Source organism: Rhynchophorus ferrugineus, unplaced genomic scaffold (assembly GCF_030347505.1).
Source record: "Rhynchophorus ferrugineus isolate W39M unplaced genomic scaffold, kcgeb_rfMv2 rfM4, whole genome shotgun sequence".
In the NCBI taxonomy this organism is placed as follows: Eukaryota; Metazoa; Arthropoda; class Insecta; order Coleoptera; family Curculionidae; genus Rhynchophorus; species Rhynchophorus ferrugineus.
In genome coordinates this window covers 36,995,391-37,017,337 of record NW_027472583.1, presented here as the reverse complement: position 1 = coordinate 37,017,337, position 21,947 = coordinate 36,995,391, and the positions used below count along the sequence as shown (strand labels likewise).

The window sequence follows — 21,947 nt, the reverse complement described above, 5'->3', positions numbered from 1 at the left end:
CTATTTTTTTAAACTAAAAAAATTCAAGAGTCAATTTTGAAGAATCATGGCATGGGCACAAGGATTTGGATTTGCTACGTTGCCAGTTCTTGCAAATTATACGTATATTTGAAGAATATAATGTAAGTAGAATACATTATTGCATTCACAAATTAACCTAATATTTCTATTGTATTTCAAGTGAAAATTTTTTTAAACATTTTTCATTTCCTATATATAAAATGAGATATGAAGTATATTTTATAAACATATTGAACTTTAAGCGTAAAAAGGGAAAATAAAATAATATATAAGATAACAAATATAGTTTATTTATTTATCAATATTTAAAAACGCAAACATCCATTTGTTTTTATCATTACACAATAATATATCTAATGTTAGAACCGATTTTGTAAAATTTGGTGAAGGTGTTGGGCAATTAAAACACTGAATTCAACTGAGTCACTCTCTATTTATATCGACAAACATCTCGGTCAAAGTCCCAACACAGAATGAATCAAGATAGCGAGATTTTCATCCTGTCCGAGTGGCAATAGTACGAGCATGCGCCATAGCGCTCATTACAATTTACAGGAAACCGCTTAATATCTGCCTATGCAACCATATATACATGAGGACGTCAGATGTAGGCGCATCCACCCAATTATTAATATATCCAACACTAAGTAATTGCAAATTCTAGATGTCCTCAGAGAAACAGCATCTCTCATATCATTCAATACAAGCAAGAAATGCGATCCAAATCCATATGCTTTAAGCCCCTGTTTAGGCTATACTCATATACATACAATCACGGCTATATTATTTTAACATTTCATATTGTCCTTCATTCATTATGATTAACCTAAAGTCTTCTTCCTATCTAGAAATATGTATGTATCCAAAAATTGAGATTGAGGTTTATATAACAACACACATCTTGTATTTTTTACTTTATTTACCCATGCTACAACACTTGTAGCGCAACTTTATATAAATCTAGTATTTCCAAATTGCCACTGCTTAAATTATCTCGGATTTCATCCAATATAGCATCCGGTAGAATTTTAACAATTAGATTGTAGTAGTTAGATTGTTAGTAGCTAGATTTTAATTGAAATATCTTACCCAAGTCATTTTTATGTCCTACATATGTTTTAATGCATTCTATTTCACATTCCTCTCTCCTTTCTATCAACTATTAACGCTTCCCTTGAGTTTTGAATGCACTTATGAATTTCTGATCGATTATAACCAAAACGTTTGAGTTTGATGAAGTATGCTCAGATAAATGCCATCGAGTCATATTTATCGGTGCTTTTACAGTCGCAGGATCACCTATGCGTAAAATATAATTAACTTGGTGTAGGATTAAATCTATTTTGCCAAATATAAATGGAATAGATACGCATTTGGATGGAATGTCGTCATTGTCTTAGATCTGTCTGTCTTTTCAGATTAGAAATTTTATACAATATGTTTATTACTACTTACAAACGGATAATGTATCGGTTACTGCCTACTATTTATAATCAAAATGGGGATGATATAAGAACAATTGAACTATAAACAAAATTCTGTTTAGTTTAATTTACTTTACATGACTTCAGTGATATATTTTACCTTCATTCATTATCTGTACATCAATATTGTTCGAAATATTTGAATTCTAAATTGTGAAAAAAAAATATTGTTCAATCAAATAGGTATCAGTTACTCTTAACTTACTTGAGCATAGCTGATCAAACTATTTGATGTATAAGATACCAGATACTTGATATTAGCATTTTGTAATCTAACCATGACAGGGTTCGATTGGCACTTATTGAGACCTTGTATATAATTAATATTTTCTTTTTTTCAATAATATTTCTTTGTATTGTGAAAATGTATGGTCGTTCAGTAGTGAACAGTTGAGTTCAGTGGGAGCCTATTCCTTCCTTTTATACGTAGGAATTATTTGTCGAATAGCAGATATCGTATTTGATAAATGGAAAAAATGTTCACCTGTGGCCCAAGCCTTTGATAAAATATGGAACGAGGGCTGTGAATACAAGTTAGCAAATCGTTCCAGATCCAGATTCTCAAATACTATTCAACGTAATACTATATTACCCTAATATAAATTTCGATACAAATAAAACAAAATCATCTATACTTACACCTATCTATATCTAACGGATTAGCGGTATATGTTACGTAATACAAAAGGAATATTACAAGAATGACATCCTAGCGATAATTCTTCATTTCTACCTGGGTTGATTTTGGAAATCCCGCCTGGTACCGATCGGGAAATTGAACCCGTCTTGCTGATCGTCTCAGTTGTGGGGGGATGGGGGTCTGGATTTTGTTGCGTCGCCACGACCACGATTCCGTCATCATCTAGATCGCTTTCTCGTGGTCTGAGGTTGTCGTTGATACGGTATGCTGGCTTCGATCTGTCGATCGACACCTGGACTTGTTTTCCTCGCATTAAAAGTATGAAAACTTTTTCACTGCGAGAAATTACTTCGTACGATCGTAGGGCATCTGCAGTGGCGTTTTGGGGCTGTCGTGACGTACGAAGACGTGCGTAGCTGTGTCAAGGTCTTTGAAAACGAAAATCTTGCCGTGTCTTGTTCCTTCAACTGGTCGCAACATCTCGAATTGCCTTCGTAAATTGCGCACGAACTCGACGGACTTGTCTACCTCCTTAGCGTTGGTTACCAGGAATTCGCCTGGCAGTCGTAATGGTTCGCCGTAAACCATCTCTGCTGTAGTCGATTGTAGATCCTCCTTCCACGCAGAACGAAGGCCCAGCAAGGCGGTTGGGAGGGCTTCCGTCGAGCGGTCAGGTTGGAGGCACTTGATCGCGGTTTTTAATTGGCGGTGTAGGCGTTCGACCATACCGTTGGCAGCTGGGTGGTAGGCCATTGTCCGCAGGTGCATGGTTCCCATAAGATGATTGAATCAACGGAAGAGTCGAGATTCGAATTGTCTGCCCTGATCTGTAGTAATCCGAAGGGGAACGCCGAACCGCGCGTGTTCGAATCGCCGAGATGGCATTTGGAAGGTGCCGATCGCAGAAGAGACGTGTCTGGTGATCTTAGCTTGCTGGCACTGGACACCAGAACAAGCCCAGGTGCGACAGTCATTATCGGTGGATGGCCACACGTACCGTTCCTTCATTAGCCGTACTGATTCTCTGACTCCAGGATGTGACAGCCCATCAATTGCGCTGAAGGCTGCCCTGCGGAAAACTTTTGTGAGAAATGGTCTAGCGGTTGGTGTCTTGACATCGCAGTATACCGCTGTCGTTGAGCCAGGGATGAGAATTTTTCGCATGTTCAAGCCCGTGTTGCCGTTTTCCAAGTAACTCCGTAACTCCTCGTCTCGTTCCTGGGATGCTGCTAAGGCCTCGAAATTGACTGCTGGTGATGTAATCTCATCGATGCGGGAAAGTGCGTCAGCTACAATATTGTCCTGCCCGGAGATATGTCGAATATCTGTGGTGAACTGACTAATGAAATCGAGATGATGGAACTGGCGTGGAGAACATTTGTCGGTCTTCTGACAGAATGCGAATGTCAGCGGTTTGTGATTTGTTAGTATCGTGAAGTGGCGTCCCTCTATCATATGACGGAATCGCTGCACAACTCTGTAGATCGCTAGTAATTCACGATCATACGCACTGTATTTGCACTCCGCTTGGTTAAGTTTTCTTGAAAAGAAACCAAGCGGTTTCCAATGGTCTCCTGCGCGTTGTTGTACGGCGGCTCCAATGCAGTAGTCTGAAGCTTCGCATACCAGTGATATTTCTGCCCCTGGTTCCGGATGTGCCAGTAAAGTTGCTCGGGTAAGCTGATCTTTACATTCCTCGAAGGCTTTTTCTATTGCCTCATCCCACTTGATCGGCGTCTTCCTTTTTATGTTGTTCTTCAGTAGTTCGTTGAGCGGTGCTTGGGTTCTGGCTGCTCTGGGTATAAATCTCCGATAATCATCCCCAGAAATTGTCTTAACCCTCTCGCCATTTCTGGCCGTCCAAACTCCCGTATAGCAACCACCTTGTCTGGGAGCCGCTCAGTTCCTTTTTCTGAGACCCGATATCCGAGGAAGTGAACTTCGGTTAGTCCGAAACAGTATTTACTAGGATTGACCACCATGCCATATTGCTGCAGACGCTCGAACAGAGTTTGAAGATGTTGACGATGTTCCTCCTCTGTTGTTGATGCCACCAGGATGTCGTCGATGTAGGCATAGCAAAAATCAAGTCCCAAAAGTACCTCGTCGATGAACCATTGAAAAGTCTGTGCTGCATTTCGCAGACCGAAACCCATAACGGTAAATTCGTACAACCCGAAAGGAGTTGTAATGGCGATTTTCGGGACATCTTCGGGTGCCACATTTGATGGTATGCTCTGACTAGGTCGATGGTTGAAAATACCTTCTACCAGTGGAGTGTCTGTGTAAAGTCTTCAATGTGCTTTACAGGGTATCGGTCTGGGATGGTGCGTGCGTTGAGCGCTCTGTAATCGCCGCAAGGACGCCAATAGTCGCCTTTTTTGGGGACCATGTGTAACGGAGAAGACCAGCTACTCTGTGACGGGCGGCATAATCCTAGCTTCAACATGGTCTCGAATTCCCCCTTGGCGTCTCTTAGTCGGTCTGGAGCCAGGCGTCGTGGTGTGGCAGCTAGTGAAGGTCCGGGTGTCGTGTTTATATGGTGTACCATCGCGTGTTTTACGGGGGCCGTTTTACACGCTCCATCGGGTCGAGTGATTTCCGGGAACTTCTGCAGTATGTCGTGAGATCGCGAACTGTTGTTTATGAGTTTTATACTCGTGATATTTTTGTACTGCGGTTGTCTCCCGTTGACACTCATGCGCGTATTCTGGTCCACCAATTTCCTGTTTCGCAGATCAACTAAGACGTCGTAATGAACAATAAATTCAACCCCGATAATAGGCAGCGAATATAACGAAACTCCATGGAAAATTGCGTCGTAAACCGGGGTTTAAAGTCATTGTATTAAAGCCATACGTCTCTATGATACTGCCGTTCGCCGCAGTCAGATCGTAGTTCGTTTTTTTTTTCGATGTCCGTTCACCAATCGCCGAGGAAACACGCACAAATCCTCCGCTCCTGTATCCACCAGGAATTCCTGGTTGCTGTTCCGGTCTTTGACGAACAGGCGACGCGTGATATGATGGCCGTCACTTGCCGCCATTAGTGACCGCCCGGCTGGTTTCCCGCATTCGCGCTTGGGCTTCTATCGTAACGACACCCCGGTCTGCACCTCCGTGCCCTTTCGGCGTAATTGTACTGATACCAGCACAAACCATCGTAGAGCTCGCAACCGCGAATACGAGACCGGTTGCGACTTGAAGAGCGCGATAACGATCGGCCACGACATGAGGAGCGCGACGATGACGTGGTGGTGCTCTGATATCTTGTCAACTTTGACTTGCAGCCCGTGAATCTGCAGTCTCAACTGCGCGAACTCCGCCAATTGGCTCTCTGAATTATTCGACGGTGCCGTACCGCCTGCTGGCCGCCACGGACCTATGGAGTCTTTAATGTTGTCAGCGATTTTTGCCAGGTCTTCCAGCTTGGTGCTCCCTTGCTGCGCCGCGATACTAGCTCGGGTAATGGGGTCTAATTGGCTCATCCATATTACTTTAATGATATCCTGGCTCGCTGTGTCCCCTGCTAATGACTGTAACCGACGGAGAAACTGCGACGGGGTGCGGTCACCGATTTCTTCCCGTTCGAGCAGTTGCCGTGTCCGGTTCTGGATTGACAGCCCTAAGCATTCCCGGAGCGCCTCTTTTAATTTGCTGAATGGATCTTCTGCTTCCGGTGGTGGATTAAACAAGAGGCCGCGCACTTCCTGAGTATAGATGGGGTCCAGTGCTGCCCCTACGATTTTAAACTTTTCGGCACTTGTGGTTATCACTGCTTGTTTCAAGGTCCACTCGACCTGCAGAAACCACATCTCTGGATCGTTCGGATTGAACGCAGGCAATCTGATCTTTGGAGCCGACATGGTGCTTTACAACAAATAAAAAAACAACAAAATGGCGTCGCACACTAAAAATAACTAAACCTTCAAGAGTCCGGAAACGAAAATAAACCAGAAAAAAAACAAAATGTGGAATATAACACGATGTCACACATCGTGGTCGCCAATTTAGGGTACAGATGCGGTTAGATAAAGACAAAATATTCGACGATTTATTTCGGTACAAATGGAATCTAATTATATGCAGAAGAAATATTTATTTTTATATGAACAGATATTAAACAATAAATAAGATATTAAACACTAAACAAGATCATACTTAAAGAATTAAAAAAAAATGCACGTGGCAGGTACCTTCAGGTGCTACGAACAGTCGACACGTCTGATCACTCTCAGAGTCAGGAACGGAAAGAAACTCGAGGCGTCGCGTCATCCCCTACCTTTGCCACCTCACGGTGGGTGCTAACCTCAGGTATGTGCAACGCCTCGAGTAGATCTGTGGGCTGCTGAGGATTGCGGGAAAATTAGAAATCTGAAGGTCGCTATAATTGCTATGGAGTCTAAATATTTGGATTAGGTTATCTGCCAGTGATGATTTACTGTAGAGTCATTCCATATACAAACATAGCAGAATACTTGGCTATGACACTTTATGCTAAGCTCACGTGGAAATAGTATGTTGAGAATAAACGACAAACACTTTGTATTAGAATTACAACATTTTGGTGGTTACTTGGATGTCAATCCAAATTACCACTTCACAGCAAATAATCACTGTATATACATATTTTAAATCCGGTGCGGAAATAGTGAAGTCATGATACTACGAAATGAAATCTAGTGCCAATATAATACCAATATAGTCGTCCAAGCTCCATGGTATATTCGAAATGAGGACATACGGTCAGTGAAATATTAAACGGTTTGCGAAAAACATCAAGTGAGATTGCGTGAATTTATTTATTGGGGTTCCTCACCCGCGATTTCAGTTCAGTTCAGATAGTTAAGACATGTGTGAGAAAAAGGTCGATTTTTGAACTTTAAGAGAGGATTGTGAGGAAGGGCTTTAGCATAATAAGTACAAGAGACCATCAAAAGCTATTTGAAATTAGTACGAATAAATTCGCTTTGTAAATTGAAAACCAAGATTAATTTTTCTCCAATTAATTTTTTATGTGGAATACATTAGTGGGAGTATATCAATCAACGCTATATCAATTTGGGTTTAAAATATTAGATCTGAACTTGAAGAACACTATTAAGAAAAATCACTAGATAGTGAATCACTAGTTGTAATTGTGTACATATGCCATGTGCTTTTGTATTCAAAAAATTAATTCAAAAACGATGTAAGTGATTTGTTTAATCTTTTAATTTCATTTTGCCGAACGGTGTCTTTGTGCCGTGTTAAATGTCCCCTGAATAAGCCCCTAAATCAATCTTAAATGCGAAATACATTAGGAAGATTCATATCTCGCTCTTGTTTCTTGTTTCTTGTGTTCGCTACAACAGGACCGTTGTCCAATAATAGCGTCGTCACACGAAATCAAAACGACGAAAAGGATCGAGACCGTTGCATTTCAACGAAAATAAACGACTTCAAGACTATAATTCTCCTCCCTAAATTTAGCGCTCGCAGGATAAATTCGTCGAGAGACCGTTTGGCTTCGGTCCAGGACGATCGCGAAAGCTCAGTCTCAGAGGAAATTCCATCAGGCTGAAGCGTATCGTTTTACGTACTGGACAAGCTAATAAAATTGACATTCCATCGTAGAAACGACACCCTTTGTACACCCCGCACGTCGATCGCATTCTTTGTGCCGATGATGTTCGTTCTTCGGATACAACATAATGAAAAATCAATATAAACGAGTCTCTAGAGGCTTATAGCAATGATTACTGGATGTAAAGGTTTGTTCGTCATATTCAGTTCTTAATCAGTCCTGGTAATTTTGGTCCTACTGTCATTTTTCGAATACTTGCAGGTTATTAGAATCAGTTTTCAAAAATGTCTTATAATTATATATAGTTCAGTTCCAACCTTCGTAGGGTGAGGACGTATTTTCAATACGCTCCAACCTCTAGAAAGATACCTTTCTTTAAAAAAAACAGTATTTTATTACGGTTATTTAATTGAGTGTTAAAAACGCATAACAGATGCGGCTATCCGTCTCTCAGCAGACCTAAGGTTTAGTGAATACGTGTTTACGTGACCAGACAAAAAGACTGCATCTCATTTTTATTAATGTTTTAAAATTATTTCCCCTTATTTTACAACAGTCCTTTTGAAATTCATTTATAGTATTTTCGGTCAAAAACTGGTGCAAAAAATAACGTAAGTGAAAAATGAAGTGCGTGAAATAAACAATGTATTTATTTTATTTTTTTATCCTCTGGAAGTAAATTAAATAAAATATTAAAAATCTAAAAATGGCAAACCACAGCGATTCAACCAAATCGCCTGCACACTTTGATATAAGATTAGAACAACCAACATGTACCTGCTGTAGCGACCTTGAGGCATGTCGAATTTTACATCGTGGAATAACAGTCTACAAAATACCCAGAAATATAATCCCAGATGTTGAACACGGCCGGGGTGGCAGCAGTGCCAACTAGAACCCGACAACAAATAGCTGGCGGCAACCCCGAGACGTTTATCTGGGATGTTATTCAAGGGTATTTCGGTCATTCAGTGCTTAACCCTCGTTCGGTTTAGACGTGCCACCATCGACTGCCCAAGCCTCGTCTCCAGGTAACACCGCTGCCATCCGTTTTATCATTTGTATTTTTCACATTTTTATATAGCCAATAAATAACGGTCACATAATGTAAACACCACTGTTTCATTTCGTTTTACCTCCATTCACCGAGCCACATCATTTACCCTAAACTACCAATTTATCGTTAGCTTGTGTTGTTTGTCTTAAGTTCCTGTAATACCGATATCAATTTAAAAATTTAAGGAATATATTGAAAAAGCACAATTAACAGCTGTTATTTTTATTTTTTTGCGTAGTTCTTTAATTGGATTAATATATTGCCTTTACTTATGAAACCTTATGAATTTATTTCGTAGAAAAATCGTAAATAATAACCTTTACATAAATAATAGTCGCGGGTTCGAATCCCGCAGGGCATGGAGACACTTTATTTTACCGATTGTAATTGTAAATCGTTCTCTTTCTTGTCTTTAGGCAATTGCGTAAAATTCGACAAGGAATAACCGTCTCTGTAATGGTGTCTAAGTTGGTCATTGGCCAGTGGGTATGTTTAATGCCGAGAAGCATCGTTCAGAGCCCACGATAAACAGTTCTCTTCCTTGATAGCTCCGTAGAGAAAATTGCCTATAACATTTGCCTCAGTTGCAATATGAATCAGGATTCATATTGCAACTGACTGCTCACAACCGACTACTTCAATTAGACCTCGGTATATAAAACAATCACTGCACTCCTTAAATTATTTAGACTATTTACAATGAAGTGAACCAAGGCTTACTTTAATTTTAGTTTTTCTATACTCGATAACGAATTCACATATGCTTTTATCTGCAACGCCTATCCTAAGAGCATATTATATAAGCATATTATTGTAATACCCAATTTACATATAAGGTATGACATATAAGGGCCGAACAGCCGTTAGAAAGTTCCAAACAGTAGGTCCAGTAATAAACACTGGTTGGCAAAAAGGAGCCTTTCAAATATAAAAAAGAACCATTTCGGTTACTATTATTTCTTCAATAATAATAGTACATTTTCTTTGCTGTCCTATGTTATCCAGATTTCTTAAATATATAGTATACGTCTGAAAAAAATGTTTGCCGAAAATTATTCAGCTGTGAGAGGAAGGGATAGCTCATTTTTATTATTTTCTAATTATCTTAATTATACGATGAAATTTTTGCATATGAATATATTGTTAGATCATATTGTTCACCTTACATCGTTTATAATAGATTTTGTTGCGAACTTGTAGTTTCTTTAGGACGCTGCCAGATTTCTTAAATTACACCTTGATAGTTTGAGACTTTTTTTAAGTCGTTTATTTGAAATATAAAACACAAAATCGAGATTACAAAATATAATCAGGTGTTATGTAAAGAGAATAGAACTAATTCACCGCGGACTATAAGAAAATTTTTGCTTTCATGAATACTAAATTTTTAAATGTACCATCAAAGAAAATCAGCCTTTGTTAACTTTTTTTTAGAAAACTAACTGTAACTCTATTTTTATGTCACTGTTTCTGTTCATAGAAACAATAGAATCGCCATCTTCTCTATTAGTATCGCTACTCCTGTTACCCCCAGGCATTATTTCATGTTTTGTAATTTACCTCTAAGGTATGAATTATAAGATTTTAAGTCTTTGCCTCTCAACTGTTGTGATGCTTTGTGGCAACCAACGCATTTTGTAACTAGGGCAGTAGTAACATATGATGCCAATATGGTTCCATTCATTTCAAAAAAAATCAGCTGAAACGAAACAAAAACGCATTTATGAAACATATGATTGTTATGATGGAAAGTGGCTGATATAGGACTATAAATTGTGACAAATATTAAAGGCGAAGCCCGGAGAAGCTTTACTTAACGCAAAGTGATGATTCTAATTATTTGGTTGTATTGGAGGAAAATTGTTCGTCAAAAGATGATTGAATCTAACGAAACCTAGTGATCATTGTTAAAAACTAATGCGACTGAAATAGGCGTCCGCAATTGGTCAGCTGGAAAAGCGTCTTCTTCTATCATGACAACCCTAGAGCAGAATCATCTTTGGTGACGGTAAAAAATGAGGAAGATACCGTTTTAACAGGCACTCCCATTGGTGCACACCATAACTTTTAAATTACGGCACACGTTTCACACACTTAACTAGATTAACAGTACAATTGAAAACCTCGACCTGACACATATATGGCGCTACTAGAATTAAATTCATATGTTTTTTAGTTAGCCCTAACCCTCAAAAGATGCGTGTATAAATTTGACAACTGTCGGATCACTAATTTGTGAATTATAGCATATTGAGTGAAACAACTTTTGTTATTGTGAAAAAAATAGATAAAAATTTTTTGGAATTTTGCGTGTTGATAAAATGTTGCTTTTTGAAGGGAAAAAATATAGTTGAAGCAAAAACTTGGATTGATGCCGAGTTTCCGGATATTGTCCCAGGAAAATCAACTATCAAAGATTGGTATGCTAAGTTTAGACGTGGTGAAATGAGCACCGAAGACGGTGAACGCAGTGCACGCCAAAAAAGGTTGTTACCGACGAAAACATTTAAAAAATCCACAAAATGATTTTGAATGACCGTAATTTGAAATTGAGTAAAATAGCAGACACTCTAAAGATATCAACTGAACGTGTACGTCATATCATTCACGGATATTTGTGTATGAGAAAGCTCTGTGCAAAGTGGATGCCGCGCGAGCTCACTTTTGACCAAAACCAACGACGAGTTGATGATTCGGAGCAGTGTTTGAAGATGATCAAGCATGGTTCCATCATTTCACTCCGATGTCCGAAAAATCGACAGTGATACGAGCGGACTGCACACGATGAAGCCGCTCCAAAGCGTGGGAAAATGCAACAGTCGGCTGGCATGGAATAATATTTTGGGATGCGCATGGAATAATTTTCATTGATTACCTTGAAAAGGGAAGGACCATCAACAGCGACTATTACATAGCGTTATTGGACCGTTTGAAGGACCAAATCGCCGAAAAAGGCCGCATTTAAAGAAAAATAAAGTACTGCTTCATCAAGACAATGCACCGTGTAACAAGTCAATGAAAACAATGGCAAAAATCCATAAATTGGGCTTCGAATTGCTTCCTAATCCACCGTATTCTCCAGATCTGGCTTCCAGCGACTATTTCCTGTTCTCAGATCTGAAAAGAATGCTTGCTGGGAAGAAATTTTCGTCGAATGAAAAGGTGATCGCCGAAACTGAGGCCTATTTTGAAGCAAGGAACAAATCGTACTACAAAAATGGTATCGAAAAGTTGGAGGGTCACTATAATCAGTGTATCACTCTTGAAGGGAATTATGTTGAATAAAAAACTGATTTTGGGGCCAGGGACTTTTCAATTGACCTGTTACCAGAAGAGTGATACACACTCATCGATCAAAAAGATAAATTTATTATTGTATATCGTGTGACTGATTCGACCTTAGTTATTCGAAAGAACAAGACAAAGTGTTTTATTATTTTAAACTCTTCATAGTTCATAACTGATATATCACAAATTAATGTTGATACCATATTCATTATAACAACTGCGTAAAAAACTGCATGAAATATTTCAAGTATTCATTTCATTAAACAAGATAAATTTTGCAAAACAACAATGAATAACAATAACTTTCGCGGCAGTACACAGGTTTAAAGGTGTCTTGAAATTTTCACCAATCGGCCACAATTCTTCGGACGACAATCAGTCTCATTCTCGATGTAGCAATTGCTTCAGCGGCTCCAAACTTTTGTGGCATGTAGGTCCTTCCAAATCACATCGCCGAAGTGCTGTTGAGCCAACGGAGGTACGACAGCCTCGAAAATGTCGCGACGATACACTTCTTTATTGATTTGGACCCCTTGATCTACAAAAACGAGGGGAGTCTTGCCGCTAGTACAAATTCCGCCTCGGGCCATGACGGACTGCGGATTTCAGCGGTGTCCTCGTCCGTGAAGGGGATGCGCTCCCATCGCTGAGCGGCAGTGCTACACTTGATTTGGCGACATTTTTCCAGCCCTTCCGCTTGTTCTCATCTGTGAGAAGCTGAACTTGTTGAAGATTGTACGCCTTGAGCTTGAGTTACTTTTGGGCTATTCGATGAATGACGACTTGCTTATAACTGTCTCACGGGCAAGTTTTCTCATGGAGATTGTCAAATTTCTGCACTCACTTCTTGATGTTCTTACAGTTAGGAGCAGTGTTGGTGGTACACTTTCTTCTACTTCCGCCATCCCAAGCCATTCCTTCGTTTACATTGAATACAAAATAAACCATATGACCAAGATGAGCTGGGGTCTATTTAAAGCAGTAAATTAAGAACATTAAAGCACCACTTCTTTTCCTCCACTATCCTCTCCCTATCCAGGCCTTTCATCATCAGGTCATCCCAAATCGACTCATTCTACTACATTACAAATTTACCCATACACATCTGGTGAGGAGTGATCCCTCTCTCGACTCTGCAGTGATTGTCGTATCTTAATCGAGAGAAACATGAAGACTTTGTCTTAGGCATCGCATTTGAAATTCCTCAAACTTACAGATGTGTCTAAGTCTACATGGCCAAACTTTTTGTAATGATCTATAGCGCGAGAAAGAGTCATTGCATTGAGCACTGAGTAACATTGAGCAAACGAACAATTTCAAATTGGCGTTTTTCTTGGCGAAAAAGCTTCAAAATGACATTACATGTGTTTGAGATCCTAAAGTCACGACAAAAAGAGTTAGCATAGAGTGGAAGCATAACACAATGATATATAGACACATGGAGAATCTGATGAAACAAAAAATAGTTTATTACGGTACAATATTTTCGTGTTAAGATAAATTAAACTTTCATATAGTTTTTTGTAAGACTCTTTGTGAAGACATATTGGACGACTCTCGTAGAAAACTAAATGGGTAAACCGTATCAACTATAAAGTACTAATTGGTTACCCAACCGACATTGTACATTGTTTCATTAGCTAATTAAATAATAAGTAAATAATGTATATAAATGTGTTTCATCCGTAGAACATATTTTCCAAGCAACACCGTTGATTGATAACCGAGCGGCTATCAACTATTTTCTCACATTTAAAATATGCTGTGCGAATATTCATTCAAGGAAAAATAAATAAAACGTGTGAAAACAAGCAAATTTAATTGTCACCAGTCCAAGGAGACCGACCGATATATGTATACATTTGCGTCATAACGTGCGAGATGTAATTTTAGCACATCGACAGAAATAGCGGGGGCTTTTTTAAAAATAACCAACCGATGCATTAAGAAAATTAATATCGTGTTTTATCAGAGAGAACGCCGGACTCGCTTATTGTCCAGGCATTAGGCACGTATCGTATAACAATGTATGAGAGTAGGTTAGCTATATCGATCTGGTTGGACTGTATGTTTGATTTATGATATTTACGGCTTGTAATACTGGTAGTTTCAGCAAAAGCTTGTTTTTGTTTCGTTGTCGCAACAACATTATCTCTATTACATTAACTGTTAAGCGAATGGTCTAGAACGCTACTAGTTGGGAACTATCGACTGAAAACAGTCTAAACAGTCGATAGTCAATAAACTAGCGACTGAAAATATTAACTACTTAATAGTTATTTAAATGCACGGTTCGACTGTTTTGTTCATTTCGTGATGTCAGACGAAGATGTACGAACCCTTTCTGTATAAATTGTCAGAGAGGAAAGGATGGAGATAATTGCTTCGGGCACTTAATTTTATATGTAGCACATCTAGCAAATACAACCCACGATGAAAACATCAACAATGTTGCCATTGATGGTACTTATTTCTTGTGCTAATTATTAGCAAAGGCATCAAATTCCGCAATTAAGAATGTGGCGACCGCCACGACCCTTTAGGCCACCACGAATTCACCACCAGCAAGTACAAAGATTGGCAACGCCGGTGGATTGGTACCATGCAGTTCCAGGCGATAAAAGACCATCACGACGACGTCTCGTTCTCTTTTCTTGTCTCCATCCCCTTGTAATAGTACCACTTCCACAGCGCTACCGTACTTCCTCTACCTAACCTAATATCCTGTCAATTCTCCCGTCGACCACATGTATAATTTAATATTAAAATAACCAGTATTTTTTCAACCAGTGTTTTCAGTTCTCGTCCAAATTCCTTCCAAAAATAGTAGTGAGTGTTCTGACAAATAATCGCAGCTGTAGCCACACATTTCGACCGACTGGCCGACCCAACGAACATTCCTACAAGAAGAAGCGGTAATCCCGCCTAGTTCACTTTATATTATCGCTCAAGCATTAAAAAACATAAACGACCCAAAATTAAAAGGTCTGAAATATCGAATTACCAGATGGAGTTCTAACTATATAGAATACCACAGAATAGAAATCTCCAGAAGGAGAATACCATTGTAGCGACCTTGAGGCATGTCGAATTTTACATCGTGGAATAACGGTCTCAAAAATACCCAGAAATATAATCCCAGATGTTGAACACGGGCGGGGTGCCAGCAGCTTCAACTAGAACCCGACAACGAATAGCTGGCAGCAACCCCGAGACGTTTATCTGGGATGTTATTGAAGGGTATTTCGGTCATTCAGTGCTCAACCCTCGTTTGGTTTAGACATGCCACCATCGACTGCCCAAGCCTCATCAACAGGTAACTCCATCCGTTTTACCATAGATATTCGGAACGACTTATGATTTTCTTGACTAGTACATGTCTTTGTGTTTTAAGAAAGAAAAAATCAAGGAAATATAAAGAAATAAAACTCACACATGGGCGTAACAAAGAAAAAGCGTTTTTTGTTGTTCAAAATTGGTTTTATTCATCAACGTAATCTCCATCAAGAGCCACACAATCATTCCAGCGCCGCTCTAACATTTCAATATCACTTTTATAGTGCGATTTATCTTGAGACGATGACGATCGTTTTGATTCCAGAGTGAAGTGATTCAAATTTCATCCATTATCATATATCGACGCAAAAATTCCTGTTTGTTGCGTATAAACATGGCCAAACACTGCTCAGAATCATTAACACGTTCTTGTTTCTGGTCAAGAGTGAGCAAACGCGGCACCCACTCTGAACAGAGCTTCCTCATAGTCAAATGCTTAAGCATTATAAAACCAGCACATTCTTTTGACATTTTTACGATTTTTGCTAACTCACGTAACTTTACTTTTTGATTATTCAAAACAATTTTGTGGATTTTATTAATGTTTTCTGGTGTTTCCATCTTATATGGACACTGCATTCTGCATCCTCAGTGTCTCTACGACCACGTTTGTCAGCAAACCAACGTTTCATTGTTGTCGCTTAAACGGTATTCTTTTTTGTCAAGAAACAATAGAAAATTAGAACACGAAAAATTGTTTTTGATCCATTGTTTTAAAAATAACAAAACAAGTGTCATTCTTAGCACAATAACTAACAAACTTATGAATAGAATATGATGATTTTTTTCTTATTCCACGATAACCAGCTGGAACCAAATTGTCTTTTGCTGATGTTGATTCTGGTTCAGGTGTTTTGCGGGCGACAGAGACCCTGGGTTACGACTGGGATTGTCGTAGTAGGGATTTAATCAAGGTGTTGTTGTGTTCTAAGCCGCCTATGGAGAACCTTACACTAAGCATGTTCGTGAAATTATTCACAAACGGGATGCCTGATTCGAGGTGAGTGTTCACGTTCCTCATAAACCATGGAGCATCGAGTAACGCGCGGACTTTTTTGGATTGAAACACTTGGAGTAGTTCAAGTTTTCTCTCAGAGACATACCTGTTCCACACCTGTGCTCCGTAGAAGCAGACTGGATGGACTAGCATTTTGTACAGGGTCGCTTTCTGGGGGATTGGAAGTTTACTTTTTCCGCAAAGGAATGGAAATAGTAGGCTGTACACGCCATTGCCTTTGCAAATAGCGTGCTGTATTTGAGCTGACCATGGGAATCTACGGTCGAACTGGAGACCGAGGCATGAGACTTTCTGGAGCCAGGGATATGGATTTTATCAATTTGGAGGCGATAGGCGCGGAACTCCTTCTTGCGGTGAAGCAGAGTAGTCCGAGTTTTGCTCGGGATTATCTACAGCTGCTAGAATTTCGCAAACAAAACTACGCAGTCGTCTGGTTTAGCTGATCTTGAAGTCTGTTGCGAATAGCGTCGTGACTATAACCGGTTGTGATAAAAAGCAGTATTATCTGCCATATAGAGGTTGAATAGGGCTGGGGCAAGAGATCATGTGGGGCAGTGGGGTTGCCTAGATTTTGAAGAAATGATTCCCATTTCTTTTCATTCCAGGCTTCCCTGATTACTCATTAGGCCACGCGTTTATCTTCAGGATCCAGAATGACGCGATCTCTTCTCGCTAATGGATTATTTTACATAATTAGTTCTTTTATTTCTCTAGGGAGGTTAAAGTGAAAAGGTTCAGGGCTGCTTGTTTTAGTAGCTCTGTCTGCGGCTGATTGAATATCTAAAGTGAGTGAATATCATGAAATTTTAGCAAATTTCTTTTAAAGGTTAGTACTAACTGAAAAAGCGGTGAATGCAATAATATTAACGCCATCTATGTGTTAGGCCCGAGACTTTTCAGCCCATGTGTTACATGCCTTAAGGACAATCACGATTATAAATTATCACAAACATAAATGTACGACGTTCCCAGCAAGCTTGGAACCCGCGACTATCACAACACTAGGAGGACCATCCTGTCGCATTTGCCACTGCGCCAACCAAGCTGTCTAAAAAAAATTGTTGTTTAAGAATTCCGGCTATTTCTTACACAGAATATATATTTCGAAACGTCGTTATAATTAATTCAAATATGTTTAACTGGCAGGAACAGTTACATGTTATTCTCAGCCTTGACTGTGTTAACCTTTTTATTATATACAATTGACTTAATACGGTACTATTCAATTCTTCTTGCTTGCGTTGTCTTCTGGTTCAGGAACGTGTTGTGTTTCGCCTCTACCGTCATGGTTCGCAAGAATGGGCCGTTGCTGCAGTGCGTTTTTTCCTTATTATTCGTGTCTTCTTTTTCGCCGGTTCGTTTGATTGTATCTTGATACGGGTGATGTAACGAGCGGTTCAGTGAGATTTTTAACGATCTAAATTGTTATATAAGGTCGGCCGGTATGATGATTCATATTTACGGTGCGCGAAATTGTGATGGAGGAAGCGGACGCGTTCGCAAGAAAAAATAACACAAATAAGGATGAAATGTTTGTTCATAGTAACTTGTTTTTATGTTGTATATCGTTGAATATACATAATTAAATTGATTTTTGTTTTTAAAATAAAAATCACTTTGAACATATCTTACAACTCATTATTCACTATGTTGTAAGTTGTCCTTAATATTGTTCTTAACAGGTTAATTGAAAAGTCCCCGGCCTGACACATAGATGACGCTATTGGAATTAAATCTATATGTTTTTTAGTTAGCCCTAGCCCTCAAAAGATGCGTGTATAAATTTGAGAGCTGTCGAATCATTAATTACCATAGTAAAACACATTTTTGACATAATCACTTTTTTTATTCAGCATAATTCCCTTCAAGGGTTATACATTGATTATGGGGACCCTCCAACTTTTCGATACCATTCTTGTACTACGATTTGTAATTTGCTTCAAAATAGGCCCCTTCATTCGACCAAAATTTCTTCCCAACGAGCATTCTTTTAAGATATGAGAACAGGAAATAGCCGCTGGGGGTCAGATCTGGAGAATACGGTGGATGAGGAAGCAATTCAAAGCCCAATTCATGGATTTTTAACATTATCTTGTTGAAGGAGCACTTTCTTTTTCTTCAAATGCGGTCGTTTTCGGCGATTTGGTCCTTCTAACGCTCCAATAACGCTATATAATAGTCTCTGTTGATGGTCCTTCCTTTCTCAAGGTAGTCAATGAAAATTATTCCATGTGCATATCAAAATACAGACGCCATAACCTTGTCAGCCGCCTGTTGCGTTTTCCCACGCTTTGGAGCGGGTTCATTGTGTGCAGTCCACTCGGATGACTGTCGATTGGACTTCGGAGTGCAATGGTTTATTACACTTAATCATCTTCAAACACTGCTCCGAATCATCAACTCGTCGTTGTTTTTGGTCAAAAGTGAGCTATCGCGGCACCCACTTTGCACAGAGCTTTTTCATACCCAAATATTCATGAATGATATGATGTATACGTTCAGTTGATATGTTTAGGGTGTCGACTATTTCATTCAGTCAATTTACGGTTATTCAAAATCATTTTGTGGATTTTTTTAATGTTTTTGTCGGTAACAACCTCTTTTAGGCATCCACTGCGTTCACCGTCTTTGGTGCTCATTTCACTACGTCTTAACGTCTCTGAACTTAGCATACCAATACCTGATGGTTGATTTTCCTGGGGCAGTGCCCGCAAACTCGGCATTTTTTAGACTTTAGCAGTTTTTGCTCCAACTGTATTTTTTCCTTCAAAAATCAATATTTTATCAACACGCGAAATTCATTTTTATCCATTTTTTCACAATAACTAAAGTTGCATCACTCATAATGCTATAATTCACAAACTAATGATCCGACAGCTGTCAAAATTACACACTTATCTTTTGAGGGTAAGGGCTAACTAAAAAACATATGGATTTAATTCTAGTAGCGCCATCTATGTGTCATGCTTTTCAATTAACCTTGTTATTGTTGGGGTATTGGCGTTGAATAGATGTGAACATTTTATTATAACTTTTCTTGACAACTATTTAGGTATTTAACCACTTTTTTATCCCGAACCCCTTGTTGATACTAACATTTTTCTGAATTTCGTTAACTATTTCCTTGGAGTCATTCGATTTATAACGCTATCTTTTCTTTTATTTGGATGAGGGCGATCTATTACATCCGTCCGCAGGGTAAGGTTGGAGAATATTTGCTATGAACTTGGCAGGTAATCTTTTTGGCCACTCACTTCATTTTTGTTAGCATTTTACTCATAATTAGCATTAGCACTTATCATTTCACTAATAATCTGAAGCTTCTTATGAAAGAACGTACAATTAATTATTAATATGGCATCGAATTTTTAGAGCTACTGAGCGAACTAATCCATAAAACTAGAATTGAAAAACAATGAGTTTATGCAGCTAGTAAAATTAATTAGATTCTTGAAGAAACTTCTTCAAACTCACAAGAACTGGAGAACGTGATCAGCTCGAAAGACAGAAACAAATATTGTTAAATGAGTTGGAGAATTGTAAGTTTGACAACACAGTAACACAGTATCAATATCCTAACACTTCAATTTTTAAAGTAAAAAGCTTTTTCTTGTTTGTTTTTTAATATAATTTCTACATTGTCACGTTGAGTGTTTAAAATATGAGCCAATTCGATTATTGCGAACGTATGCTTAATTATAACGTGTTATGGCTAACATAATACATTGTTATTCACCTTTAACGCATTATTTATCATTGTCATTCATTTTACGCTCGGAATAACGACCTTGGATGGAAAATATCGTGTAATTGGCAACGATGTGGTCACAGCGAAACCATTCATATCATTCAATTTAAATTAGCGTTCGAAAAAATACCTCCGTTTTGTATTGGCGTTTGTGTAATAGAAACGGCTTACAGCAAATACAAAAGAGAAACAACAGATATGCCATTATCGTAGCAAATAGTCATTTGTATCAGACTATTAGTTAGGTGTTATCAGTACCACCATTCATTTAAGAAGTTTGTTTGTTAGAATTGAAGTATTGTTAAAATATATAAATTATGAAACGTATAAAATTTAAAACTTTTAATTTACTTTAAAACTGTTTTATTTTAACGAAAAGAGGTAACGCCTGTGTAGGAAATACTGATTTAGGGTAAATGATGTGGTTCGGTGAATGGAGATAAAACGAAATAAAACCGTGGTGTTTACATTATGTGACCGTTATTTATTGGCAATATAAAAAGATGTGAAAAATACAAATAATAAAACGGATGACAGCGGTGTTACCTGGAGACGAGGCTTGGGCAGTCGATGGTGGCACGTCTAAACCAAACGAGGGTTCAGCACTGAATGACCGAAATACCCTTCAATAACATCCCAGATAAACGTCTCGGGGTTGCCGCCAGCTATTCGTTGTCGGGTTCTAGTTGGCGCTGCTGGCACCCCGCCCGTGTTCAACATCTGGGATTATATTTCTGGGTATTTTGTAGACCTTAATTCCACGACGTAAAATTCGACATGCTCCAAGGTCGCTACACTGATAAAATAATTCCATTGTATCATCCATGTAGACTTAGCAATTCTATCTTAATATAAATGAAACTTAATTCTAAACTCTTCATTAGACACATAGATATAAAGGCGTTGTATTCTTCCGAATAACCTGGGCCAGTCGAGCTAATAATACCTCCTTCCTAAATCAGTACAAAAAGAACCTACTTTTGTTTGTTGTATCATCTATGTAGACTTACCAATTCTATTTTAATATAAACGAAACTTAATTCTAAACTCTTCATTAGACACATAGATATAAAGGCGTTGTGTTCTTTCAAATAACCTGGGTCAGTCGAGCTAATAATACCTCCTTCCTAAAGCAGTACAAAAGTCTTACTACTACTACTACAAAAAGTCTACCTACTTTTGTTGCCAGTTTACCTTTGATGATCTTTTGAATTGTAATTATTTTGCCAAAATATCCATGGAATAACATATATGATTTCCCAGGTTTTGTTGCCACCAAATTCCGATTGCTGGGCACTGATCTACTGTAATTCACCATTGGTAGTCGTAGACTCTGCATAGTGAAACTTGTGTTAGGAATTATAGGTGTATTTAAAGCATGGACGTTTCCTAATTCTAATGGTCACTTTTGATTCCCCTTCTTAGACATTAGACTTTAGACTGAAATATTAATATTAAATTTTGCCCCAACTCCACTAAACTATATTAAGGAATGCTATAAGTAACTTCGGAACTAAGTGAGTTAATTCCTTTTCTGTCAGATATATAGATAAGTCAAAACTTAAGTGTGTATATTAATGTAGTATTAATATACTAAGGCGTAATGATTACTGATATTGAAATAATTCGTACTGTTATAAAAAGCATGCAGTGTTTCCGATAAAAGATGTTTTGTTGGCATTTGTTGCAATTCAACATTTCATTTCTTATTTACAATAATCCTTGTAATAAAAAAAACCTGAATAATTTTGTTTGTTGCCTTAGTTATTACTATGGATAAGACTTTTGTC

General features: G+C 38.5%; 1 protein-coding gene across 2 annotated transcripts in view; it reads left to right on the top strand.

Moving 5' to 3' along the window:
• The window catches only part of LOC143195027 (putative JmjC domain-containing histone demethylation protein 2C), a 549,561-nt gene that overhangs the window by 267,796 nt on the left and 259,818 nt on the right, over positions 1-21,947 (top strand). The gene's annotated exons all lie outside the window — the stretch shown is intronic.